This window comes from Macrobrachium rosenbergii, chromosome 25, assembly GCF_040412425.1.
Source record: "Macrobrachium rosenbergii isolate ZJJX-2024 chromosome 25, ASM4041242v1, whole genome shotgun sequence".
NCBI lineage: Eukaryota > Metazoa > Arthropoda > Malacostraca > Decapoda > Palaemonidae > Macrobrachium > Macrobrachium rosenbergii.
In genome coordinates, this window is record NC_089765.1 from 44514047 (window position 1) to 44525570 (window position 11524).

At 40.2% G+C, this 11524-nt stretch overlaps 1 long non-coding RNA gene across 1 annotated transcript; it reads left to right on the top strand.

Moving 5' to 3' along the window:
• Positions 1 to 1293: 1293 nt before the first annotated feature.
• On the top strand, positions 1294 to 10859 carry LOC136852623 (uncharacterized). Its single transcript, XR_010857202.1, has 3 exons — positions 1294 to 1487; positions 3913 to 4071; positions 10597 to 10859. It is a non-coding gene; the product is annotated as an uncharacterized lncRNA (long non-coding RNA).
• The last annotated feature ends 665 nt before the right edge of the window (positions 10860 to 11524 follow it).

Below are 11524 nucleotides of genomic sequence, written 5' to 3' on the forward strand. Positions count from 1 at the left end.
GCACTCATAAAATCTTAATTATATCTTGAGGTATTTGCAAGTCATTGCCAGTTACTGTGAATACAATTATTTTAGGTAAAAAGTTTACAAATAATCTAATCCTGAGTCATTTATGTATATAAAGATATAATTTAATACCTATTTGATATCCATTCAGTTCAAGTTGACTTCATTTTCAATGGATGATTTCAATGTTATTGTGTTTACTTTTTAGTTCGGTTTCCCGTTTCGAACGATGTCTGCAACTTGCTTTACAAAACGACTTAACAAAAGCTCCCCTAAATTTTATATTTGGGAAATTCTAACCTTTTCAGTACTTTATTCTTAATATACATTTTTGTGTGATAACATTTCTTAATATTATCTGTTAAACGATAATTTTAAAACTAGCCTACGTAGTGTTTTACTGTTATCCGTACACAACTTTGCCATTCGTCATACTGCTTCTGTAACGTTACCAAACATGTTTAGACACTTTTAAGAGTAACCTTTTTAAGTAGCGCACGTCGTTATTAGTAATTTTGACTTCTGAAAGCGTATTGCAGGGATTAATTTACTTATATTTCTTGAACTGCAATAAAAAAATCATTTCTGCTTGGCAGTTTTTGAAGCATACACAATAGTTATATATTTGAATAAGGGTGTAAATGAAGTAGTCATCGTGTAATTTTTAATTTTAGTAATTTTTGTGAAAATATTGGATAAAATTTGGGACTTAAGAAACAATAACGTATTCGCAAAATATATCTTACATCACTTTGATGGATGTTTTAATATCTTTTGGAAAGTCGAAGGGTTAAATCTCGAGTAAAGAAAAATTTTCAGGTACTTTATTTTTTTATAGTTGGTTAAACTCTCAATAGATGTCCATAGTATCGATGTTCAGACTTGTCAAGACCCTCAAGTTAAATACGAAAACGTTATGAAAATGATAGTGTTAATAACTAAATATCAATGCTTAAAAACGAAATTGTAGTATAATATAGCTGATAGGGAACATTTATAGACACAATTCTTGTCTGTTCTATTGTGACAGTTCCCGTATGTTTGATTTCATTTAGGCTCACCTACGTCTACCAAATAGACAACAAAATCTAACTACGAATAGTAAGTAATTTTTCGGTAGTGAAACTTCTGGTTTGTTGAGCATTATGCAATATGTATACTTTGTTCATTACAGGGTCACTTTACGGTTTATTTAAATATATTTTGAGTGTTGATATATCATCTGTCCATAAAGAAAGGGGTTTTAAGTTAACGTCTCGTTCTATTGAAATTTATATCTAATTTCAGCTATGACTTGGAAATGACGACAGATAAAAACTATGGTAGGCTATTTACTGAGGATACTATCAGGTCCTTCAAATACGCAAAAACTATCGAGAAATCATGTGAAATATTATCCAGAGCCGTCGGGTTAGCAATGGAACCCGTCATGTGACTTGATGATGATCTCTTTACTCCAACTTCATCTCATTATTTTCTGGGTAAGTAATTATTCTTCTTCATTATACAGATATCAGGCCCCTTCCCGGTACATTATTTGTTCATTAATGAATATGTTGGCTAGATTAAAGTGATATATAAAAAACCTGGTAAAAGTGTCGCCAAGTATTGACTCCCAATCGGCCATATGGTAGTTGCTTAAGAGGCTACCGTATCATCCCCTAAGTGTTAAGGTCATTTCATAGCGAAATTTCAAGCTATTAAATGACCTACTCTATAGTAAAATTGTTTTTGATAGCGTAGGCTGTTTCCTGTAGCCAAAGATTCACCATTAGGTAAGCATGCCTGTATTTTATTCTTAGGTTAGGCTACCCTACCCAATGAAGAATTAGAGAAATTTATTTTTAGTGATAGAAATTGATTTCTCGCTATGATGTGGTTCGGATTCCACAATAAGCTGTAGGCCCTATTGCTAGGTAACCAATTGGTTCTTAGCCACACCAAATAGGTCTAATCCTTCGGGCCAGCCCTAGGAGAGCTGTTAATCAGCTCAGTGGACTGGTTAAACTAAGATATACTTACTGATACTAGGTACTGTACGTAAATGGTTACACAGTAGATATTTTCAGTGTTACAAGTTTAACAGCACCGAGGTTAGCAGCACTAGAATCCATAGGAGACAGGTGAAGTAAGAGTGTCATGTTGTGGTGTTGGTAGAGAGGGAAAGTTGTATCAGGTGTCATAAGCTCGCATAAACCATGGGCAGTGTTGCTTGGTGGAGCCATAGCAGGCAATTATTAGCACTACTAGCTTGAATTCAGAATAACTGTGGAACATATTTGGTAGAAGGAACAGTATTATTCTGAAATTTAGTATACTGTATTATTTTATACTTAGATACCAGTTTTTTATATGGGAGTATTTTGAGAAATCTATTGTAAATTTACTGAGAAACATGCTGGCAAATGTGGTTATCCACTTTTCCAAATTCCTTTGTTTACAATAGGGTGCACCTAATTGGATTTTCTTGTGTGTGCATTGTAGGTAAGGATGGCCAGCCCATTTTGAGTATCTTTAATCATTTTCATTTCGAAATGTGGGTATATGGACAATGCTGAAACCTACTGGTTCATAGGCCTGTTTTCAAAGTTCACCAATTAAGTGGGAATTTGGTATTCAGGCATTGCTCGAAGAACCCAGCTCCACTTTGAAGTCATGATTCCCTTGGTACAGATATGTACCTGTTGTTCTTTGGATTATTTTGATTGAGTTTGAACATTTTTGACTTTCATTTCAGTAACAAATTAGTAGTTTAAAAGATACTGAAACCCCTGGTATATCCTTCAATTGTGTAGGACTACTGTGAAGAATTGAGGTCTCTGGGGTGGGGGGAAATACAAAGAGTGACCTACCAGGATGTATTCAAATATTTCGTTGGATGACCCACTGGGTTCCTGGTGTTAAGCCAAAAATTCTTATGCCGTTCCATGATGCTTCTGTAAGTTCTGATTAGATTAAAGTTTACTGAACATTTTAGTGATGTTAGGCTCTAGGTTAGGAAGGAAGGACCTGGTGACTTAGATTATGGTAGTTGGGGGAGGGGTACCAGGGAGTTCCCCCCAAGTCTTGATAATGCCCTGGTATCCTAGGTTAGGATGGGTTACATATAGCTGGGTTAGGTTGCAACCCTACTAATTTTACAGTGCCTTAGGTTAGGTTAGGTGGTGGCAGGGTAAAGACCTAGCACCCAAGGTTAGGTTAAATTACAACTTTGTATTTTAAGGTGGATACCTTAAAACCCCTCTTTCCCACTGTGGTCCCCCATAATTGTAGGGTATAGGGTATAGGGAGGGTCCAGTGTCTAAAAGTACTAATTTTCTTCTGAAATGGATTTAATAAATGTTCAAGGAAACACATTCAAACAAGATAACTTAGGTTGAGACTGTACACTGTTTGAGATAATGGACTTCGAAATTATTTAAGGTAATGAGAATAATTTCATTCAGCATGAATAGTATAGCTAAAAGCTAAACTTTGCAAAAAAAAGAATAAAACTATTTGATGAAGAACTCCACCTTTCTAGGAATTAGACAATTAAAAAAAAGACTAGATTATGTAAAACCCTTATTTTCAAAAGTACGGTATTCCTATAAAACATATTTACAATCTGATTGTACTGTAGTTTGATTCTGTCCTCCTGAATAACATTTGTTCTTGGGAAATATACAGAGCCCCATATTTTATATAACAGTACTTCTTAGCGTCAAGGAACACTCCTATGCAGAAGACTCAGGGTTGCATATGTAGGAAAAATGTGGGTTACCTAAAGCCTGCTGTTTTAGATTAAATGTTTTATCTTGAATCGAATTTGTTACGTTACATCAAGTACCCAATGTATGTAATGTGTTCAAAATGAGAATGTGATTGGTTTCCAGAGTCAATTAAGTATAATGAATTTCCCTACAGATCCACTGATGTTACATCACAGTTAACAAACACTGAAGTGAAGTACAGTAATGACCCAGTTATTTGGAATAAGCTGCAGAAAGTTAAGTTAATATTTGCATCATATTTGCATCTGTAAATGGGGCTTTGTGAAGCACAAACATCAGGCTCATTGCAAAGGTATTTATAAAAGTTTATTACAGTAGTGGTTTCAGTTGTCTGCTTTTAAAGGTTTATAAGAATTTTTGTATTATTTTATAAGTAAGTTGTACAGCACAGAAAGCTAATTACTACATCATAAGATTTGACATAATTAGTTTTGATAAAAACCTGTTATATGAGCATAAGTATCCTACATTATTATGATAACTTTTTAGATCGTTTGTTTTTTTAGTTTCACAAAGTGAAAACTCTATAAGGTGGGGGTAATTGCACTGACAGGTTGGACCAAAATCGGTATACAGCATCTTGAATTATTGTCATGTTAATAAGAGTGCATCAAGGTTGCAGGGCTGAAGTTTAAGTCTCCTGTGATATAAAAACATTAGAAGTTTTCAACAACAAGAAAAATGTAAAAAAAGTAACAATTTTATCAGCCTGTTTGCAATATTTTTAGCAGTTTATAAGCATGTAAACTATTACAGTCTTAAGATTGGTTTGGAAAAAAAATTAAGTTAGTTAAAACTCTTAATTTATTGGCTTAAAAAGCGTAAGGCCGTGAATTGGCATTGTTAAGATGCAATAAACAAACTTTGTTCATACGCAAATATGCAAACCGTCAGTCTATACTGAAGGAATATGCTTCAGTGCAGCTGGAAACGGCCGTTTAACTTTCAAACAAGGTGGTTAGATGGTTAACTACTTTCCGACTGGCGGGAGTCCCCCCCGCCCAGATAGTAAACTGTAAGCATTCACTTTGCTTTTGGCTACTGTGCGATACGTTGCTATCTACTACTCTCTGCCCCACTTGCCGTTTGTTTTTTGCTGTATTACAGTGATCGTGTTTGTGTCGTTGATATTCTTTTCCAGTGCAAACCCATGAATCATCCAAGCCTATGCAGAAGGCAGTGCCCAGCAGGTATGCCCCAGCACTGCTTCTAAACCATGTACCCATTACCGCTCTTCCATTGATGTTGACCCTCAAGTCCTCTGCATTAGGTGCAGGGGGCATGACTGTAACCAGAACTCTGTGTGATGAGTGTCGTCATTGGTCGCCTGTGCAGTGGGTGAAGTTTTTGCAAAGGAGGAAATATAAGAAGAAGGCTTTCAAGGTGTCGTCTGGGGGTAATACGCCGCCAACAACACTGTTGGTTGCCAACCCTTCTTCCACTTTCCTTCCTCCTGCGAAGTTTCCCCACCTTTCTGTCACTCCTACGGGAGTGATCTCCCCTTCGTCATCCTCACTTGCTTCGTCAAGTGGAAGTCGGCATTGGGAGCCAGGCGATCACGACGAACTCTGAGGTAGTTTCCATTCACTCTGAGGGGGAGGTATCCCTTTCGGAGGAGGAGGAGACTGCTGCCCCTGACCTGACTTTTGCCTCTTCAGGTGAGACGGGAACTCTGGGAGATGTAGCTCTCTCTAGGCCTCTCAGGCATTCCTTCTGTGCAAGGCCTTTTGAGTCACCTGAGATCTTCTCGTACCCCTATGATGCCCCAGTGGCTCATGCTACGGTAACCGCCACTTCTACGACAGTTACGATGATTGCCAGTATACCTACGCATGCTCCGCCTTTGACTACCCCTGCTGTCATTGACCATACGTCTTCACATGCTCCTGCTTGAGTTTACCCCATGGTAACTGTCCCTTCTGCTGTGCCTGATGCTGTACCTTCTGCTCCCCCCCTCCACTGGGGGCCAGCTTCTTCAGGCACTCCTGAAGAAGATGTCTCAGAAGAAGTCGAAGAGGAGGAGTCGCAAGGTGTTGTTGTCATCATCTTCTTCATCTGCTACCACCTCCTCACCTTCTTCTTCCAAAGCCCACCAGCAGAGGAAGAAGAAGGTTGCTTCTCTCTCTCTCCCCACAACCCCTCCCGCAAAAGTCCCGTCATGGGGCTTCCAAGGGGCTGCCTCCCTCCACAGGGGAGGCAGAGAGATTTTCATTGGCTCTCCCCAGTCTCTGGACTCAGGCCATGTCGCAGGTCTCACCGAGACCCAATGACTTGGGAGCTTCGAGTACCCTCCAGGACTGGTGTAGTGCCAACCTCTTCCCGTGTCTCTTTGGACACAGATAGAGGAAGCTACCGATGATCATTCTGCACGTTATTCGGGAGCTTCAAGTGCTCAGACCTCCAAGCAGGACTGGGTTACTCTAGGTATTCGGGTTTTGCCAAAACCTCAAGTCACCACCGCCAGCACCGGGGGTCAGCTCCACGGTCTGGTTCAGAGAGAAGGTGACTAAGCATGCAGGTGCTTCTTCACCCCCTGCCAGTGCTTGCTTGAGTACTCGGCCAGGGTCCCACCCAGGTGTATCTGGTGTATCTGACTCAAGGGTCTGAGCACTTGGAGAAGTTTTGAGGAGGTCCCCCACACAGTCTTCTTCTCATCAGGAGGCCATGGCCTCGAAGAAGACTGGAGCATGTCGTGAGGACAGCCTGAGTTTACGCCTGGGAGTATGCGATCGCTCTCCCCGGTCAGCCCCCGTTCGTGTTTGTGTAAACAGGTCCGCTCACCTGGCGACAGCCTCCGCATACGTTCATGTGAACCCATGAACCCATGCGCTCTCTTTGGGACAGCACCCTGCCACATCACGGACCTCACCTAGGCCTCTTGATTCAGGAGCCTTGAGCACACGGGTCTCCAAGACCCGCACACTTGAAACCAGTTCTAGGAAGTTACCTTTCAAGACTGGTGATGTGCCTACTTCTTCCTGTCTCTCTTTGGACACATGGGTGGAAGTTACTACCAGTGATCGTCCTGGAAGTGACTTGGGAGCTTTGAGTGCTCAGACCTCCAAGCAAGATTGAGTCACCCCGGTATCTGGGTTTTGTCAAAACCTCGAGTTCCCCAAACCACCAGTACTGGGGAGTCTGCTCCCCAGTCTGGTTCAGGCACTGCAAGAGAGAAAGTGATCGAGCATGGAGGTGCTTCTTCACCCCCTGCCAGCACTATTTAAGTACTTGGCCAGGGTCCTGTTTAGGTGCTTCCAATTCAAGGGTAAGAGCACTGAAGAAGCATTGAGGAGTTCCCCCACACAATGTTCTTGCCAGGAGACCACAGCCTCGAAGAAGACTGGGGCACGTTGTGAGGTGTGGGCGTTGCTGAAGACTGTACTCTTAGTAATCGTTAGGATACATATTTCCGAATCACTTCAGTGAAGAATGCAGGAATTCTTGTCTCTGATAAGGGACTCCCTATTCCTTTCCATCTCTCTGGGAGAGAAATGAATTGGGAACTAGCCTGGTGACTAGATGACAGGAACTTTGTGGGAGTGTCTCTTACACTCCCCCTCCCTCATGACCTTGTTCTCAGGTACATCGACCGAGGGAAGAAGCGCACATCTGGAAGAGTTGCTGCTTTCAGGTGAAGGGAAAAAGCACGGCAAACATCTTCATATCAATATCCTGAAACTCAAGACAGCTTCCATAGCTCTCTGAGAGGCTCAGGATCTTGGTAAGCTACTCTGTGGTACGGATGAGTGTCAGTATTCCCTTCACACAAGAGTAACTTCTGTCAACAAACTGGGTGAAAGGGGGGGGGACTGGTTTCCCTCCAACTCTACATGTTGACGGTGCAAGTGTATGAGTGGGTGGCTGCACACTTGGCAGAGCTGTTAGCCAGGTACATTCCAGGGAATCGGAACGTAATGGCAGTTAAGCTCATCACCAGTGACAGGTGGGAGGGTTTTGGCCCTTACACAAGATTTCCAATCTTTGGAGCCTTCCAACAATAGATCAACACAACAGAAGCTGTCAGTATACTGTTCCATTGTTCCACTTACATGGTCGTTGGTAGAAACATCTCCCAAAACCCATGGAGTAATGTTGAAGCCTTGGAAGAGGCAAGGGATCTCTTAGTTGCTATCCCATCTATGGACGCGGGAAACGTGGTACGGAAGTCTTCGGAACCCCATGCCGCAAGAGCAACAGAAGCATGGGTCTCCAGGGACACCCATGCTTCAGACACCATTCCCCAGAAGTCACTTTCCCAGGCTGGTGAAGAACCTTCCACTGCTGACAGGGCTCCTCGGACCTCTGTGTATCGGTAGCAACTGTTATACGGGGTTCTATGGAACCCTGTGCCATGGCATTTACAGGCGCATGGATTCTGTGGATACGAGTGTTGCCAGAGGTGCATGATTCTCTCAGACACCTGTGTCACCAGAGATACACGGGACTCCAATAGATCCCAGTCCTGGTGATCTTCAGTCAGTGAACTTAGTGGGGCATCGAATTGTAACTCAGATATGGAGGTATATTTGTTAAGCTCCATTACTGGTGATTTCAAAAGCAGATTTGGAACAGAAATTTGGCCAGATTCCTTCCCAAACCTGAGAGAAGAATCCCAGTACAGTTTCAGATAAAAAGCCAGAATTGTAGAAGTAGGTTGTTTTTGTAGTATCCTTGATTATATAAAACATTTCATTATCACAGCCATTTGAATCTCCAAGATTTACTGTGTGTACAGTAATAAGACTGTAGTTCATAGTTCTTATATAACAAAAACCTTATATATCTTGAAATATCCACAATAATATACGTGATAGTGCATCAGTTTCAGGATCTAGAGCATGTATCTCATATATTTAGTAAGTCTAGGTAGGAAGCTTTGAAATATTCTAAATTTAGTCTTTCTTGAAGTTATAGTAATTTTTTGACACTTGAAAAGCATATAACAGTCTGATGCAGAATAGTTACCCATGGATAAAATGGGTGCGTAGGAGTACCCATAGTCCTATGCATTAAGAAATGGTCAGGTGTGTAAGGTAGACTTATTACTAATAGATTTGGAACTCTCAGAGAAGGCAGGTTGATGGCCATTAATAATGACCATAATTCCTTAAGACAAAGCACTAAGTTGAAATGTCCAGATGTCTAAGACATCTGGACATTTCAACTCAGTGCTTTTTTTCTTGTTTTGGTATGGTTGGGTTCTTGGGAATTAATCTTGAGATACCGGACAAAGCATTTTAGGATGATTGAAGTTATCAGTTCTTTTATTTGATTAATCTTTTGAGGAACATTTAGTTAGAAATGATATGTTAAAATTGAAAGTTTCTATAAACTCAGAAGAGGTTTGATGCTCTCTCTCTCTCCCTCTCTCAAAATAATCCTTATTGGGAGGGAGACAGGATGGAATTATGCTGCTTAAAGTTTAAACAGGGAACAGGGAATGAATGACAATGAGAGACAGAAGAAAGGTGCTTACAAGTCGAGTTTATGGATTGTCACCACAATCAGCTCTTAGAATAGCCTTTACAGAAAAATGTGTTTGCTAAAATAATCAGGCATCATGTTAAGAGAATGAGAGACTTAACCAGGTTATATTCAGGTCTAAGTAATTCTTTTAACCCTACTCATTTTCCTTTTAGATTAGTTGGCTTCAGAGGGTGTTAACCTTAATTATGTGGCTTCTCTTGATGAGATAAGGTTGCTAGTCCCATGCTGTTTCTATCTTGATCGTGATCAGCTACAGTTGACTAATCACTAGGTACCTAGTTCACTTTATAAGTCAGAAGGGCAATGGATTTTTCAGGAAACAGCAACAAGGTTCTCTCCTGTGGGTTCAGACTCGGTTCTCCAATTGGAAAGGCTAATTCAGTAACCACTGTGGTGGACGTTATAATAATAGTAATTCATTCACAATATAGACCAACTGTTGTAACATTAACAATTGCTGATAAGGTTAATTGGAGTGGGATAGAGAAGTGTTTGATAGGTACTGCCCACTTCAGCTTTGGCAGAAGAATCCATCTGTGTTCCTGTTAGTAAGAGAGACATGTGTATAGGATGCTTGAAGTCTGATTATAGCTAATTATATCCTTGTTTGATAAGATGCCTGCCAAGAGACCTCAATTTTCCATTATTCAGTGAACTTGTTTTTCACTTTTGTAGGTGATATACGGCTTGAAAGTTCTTGAAGGAAATTATTATTGAATTAGAAGAAAATAATCCGAAAGAATTTTGTAGCACATTAACAAAGGTAATTGTTTAATGAACGTAAACTGGGATGTCTGGGAAAATGTGTTGGTTGGGATAGAAACTGATGTTCAGATGGAGCCAAAACTACAGGTTTGGGTGTTTTGGTTTTACTGTACTTGGAATGTAGCTTATAACTATGATGGTATTTATTATAATTTCCTCTTTAAACTTACACTAAGAAGCCCTATCACTTCTTTTTAGTTAACTACTTTGTAGTATGATGCAGTCTTTAATTACTTAAAAATTTATTACAACTAAATGAAATTTCAAAATTTATGGCTACTGTAAATGACATTTTAAAATTTATGGCTAAATGAAATTTCAAAATTTATGACTAAATGAAATTTCAAGATTTATCATGACTAATGAAAATTAACTAAGATGCCTTTATGAAAACTAGAGATATTCAGTAGTATAATAAAGACCTGTTCAATTTGTGCCCTTAGTAAAAGTGGCCTAGGTATAGGATGCTAGGGACATGTTATAACAGAATATCTTTTATTTTAATTCCTTGTAAGCCAGAAGTTCCCAATTTGACACATCAATAACTTCTTCCTTACCTTTTCAGGAGAGCATCTATGACTTCCAAAATATAAATGGGAGAAATTGAATGGACATCAATCTCATAACTGCAATTCCAGAAGTACCCTTTAACTTGAGAAACAACTACATGTTTAATAATCAAATTTGTACTAAGGTGCAGAATATAATGGTTATTATTAATGGTAGAGATGAAGCAGAAAAATGATCCTATTGGCATAAATGTTGGAGTCATACGTTGGGTTATAGAGATTATAATCTTACATCCTTTGACTTGTTGAAATAGGAGAGAGTTAACTATTTAGTATAGTACAAGTGTTAGTTGTTCCTACACGAATACAAACCCTCAGTCTTTACATATGGAATTACCTTCAGTGCAGCTGGAAACCGGCCATTCAATTCTTACAAAGGTTGTTGGGTAGTCAACTACCAGCGGTAGGGTGGGCAGTCCCACCCTTCTGTCTTGCAATACATCCACTTACCTTCTGGCTGTCAGATGAGAAGCACACATCATGCTCACCTCTGCCCACCAAACCAGTTTTCCTTCAACTCGCCACTGCAGTCCTGGTTTTTCTGTGTGATCGTTTCTTTGTGTGATATTTGTCTTTTTTGTGTGTTACTGTGACTGTATATTGTTGGTGATATGCAGACCCATGATTCATCACAGCCTAAGGAGAGGAAGCCTCGTGCCATGAGGCATTTCTCAGGCACAGGGAACATTCCTTGCAAGTGTTTCCTCTCCCCTTTGAGATTGATCTGCACTCATTGTGCACACAGTGCCGTAGCCATGAAAGTAATTAGAGTAGCCCATGTGTGGAGTGTTGTGACTTGCCTGTGGAGCATAGGGTGCAGTTTGATCAGAAGAGGAAATATAAGAGGAAGGCTTCCCGCACGTCGTTGGAGGGTTACATACCCCTAGTGACACCAAAGGTTGCCAACCCATCAAGTTCCTTTCT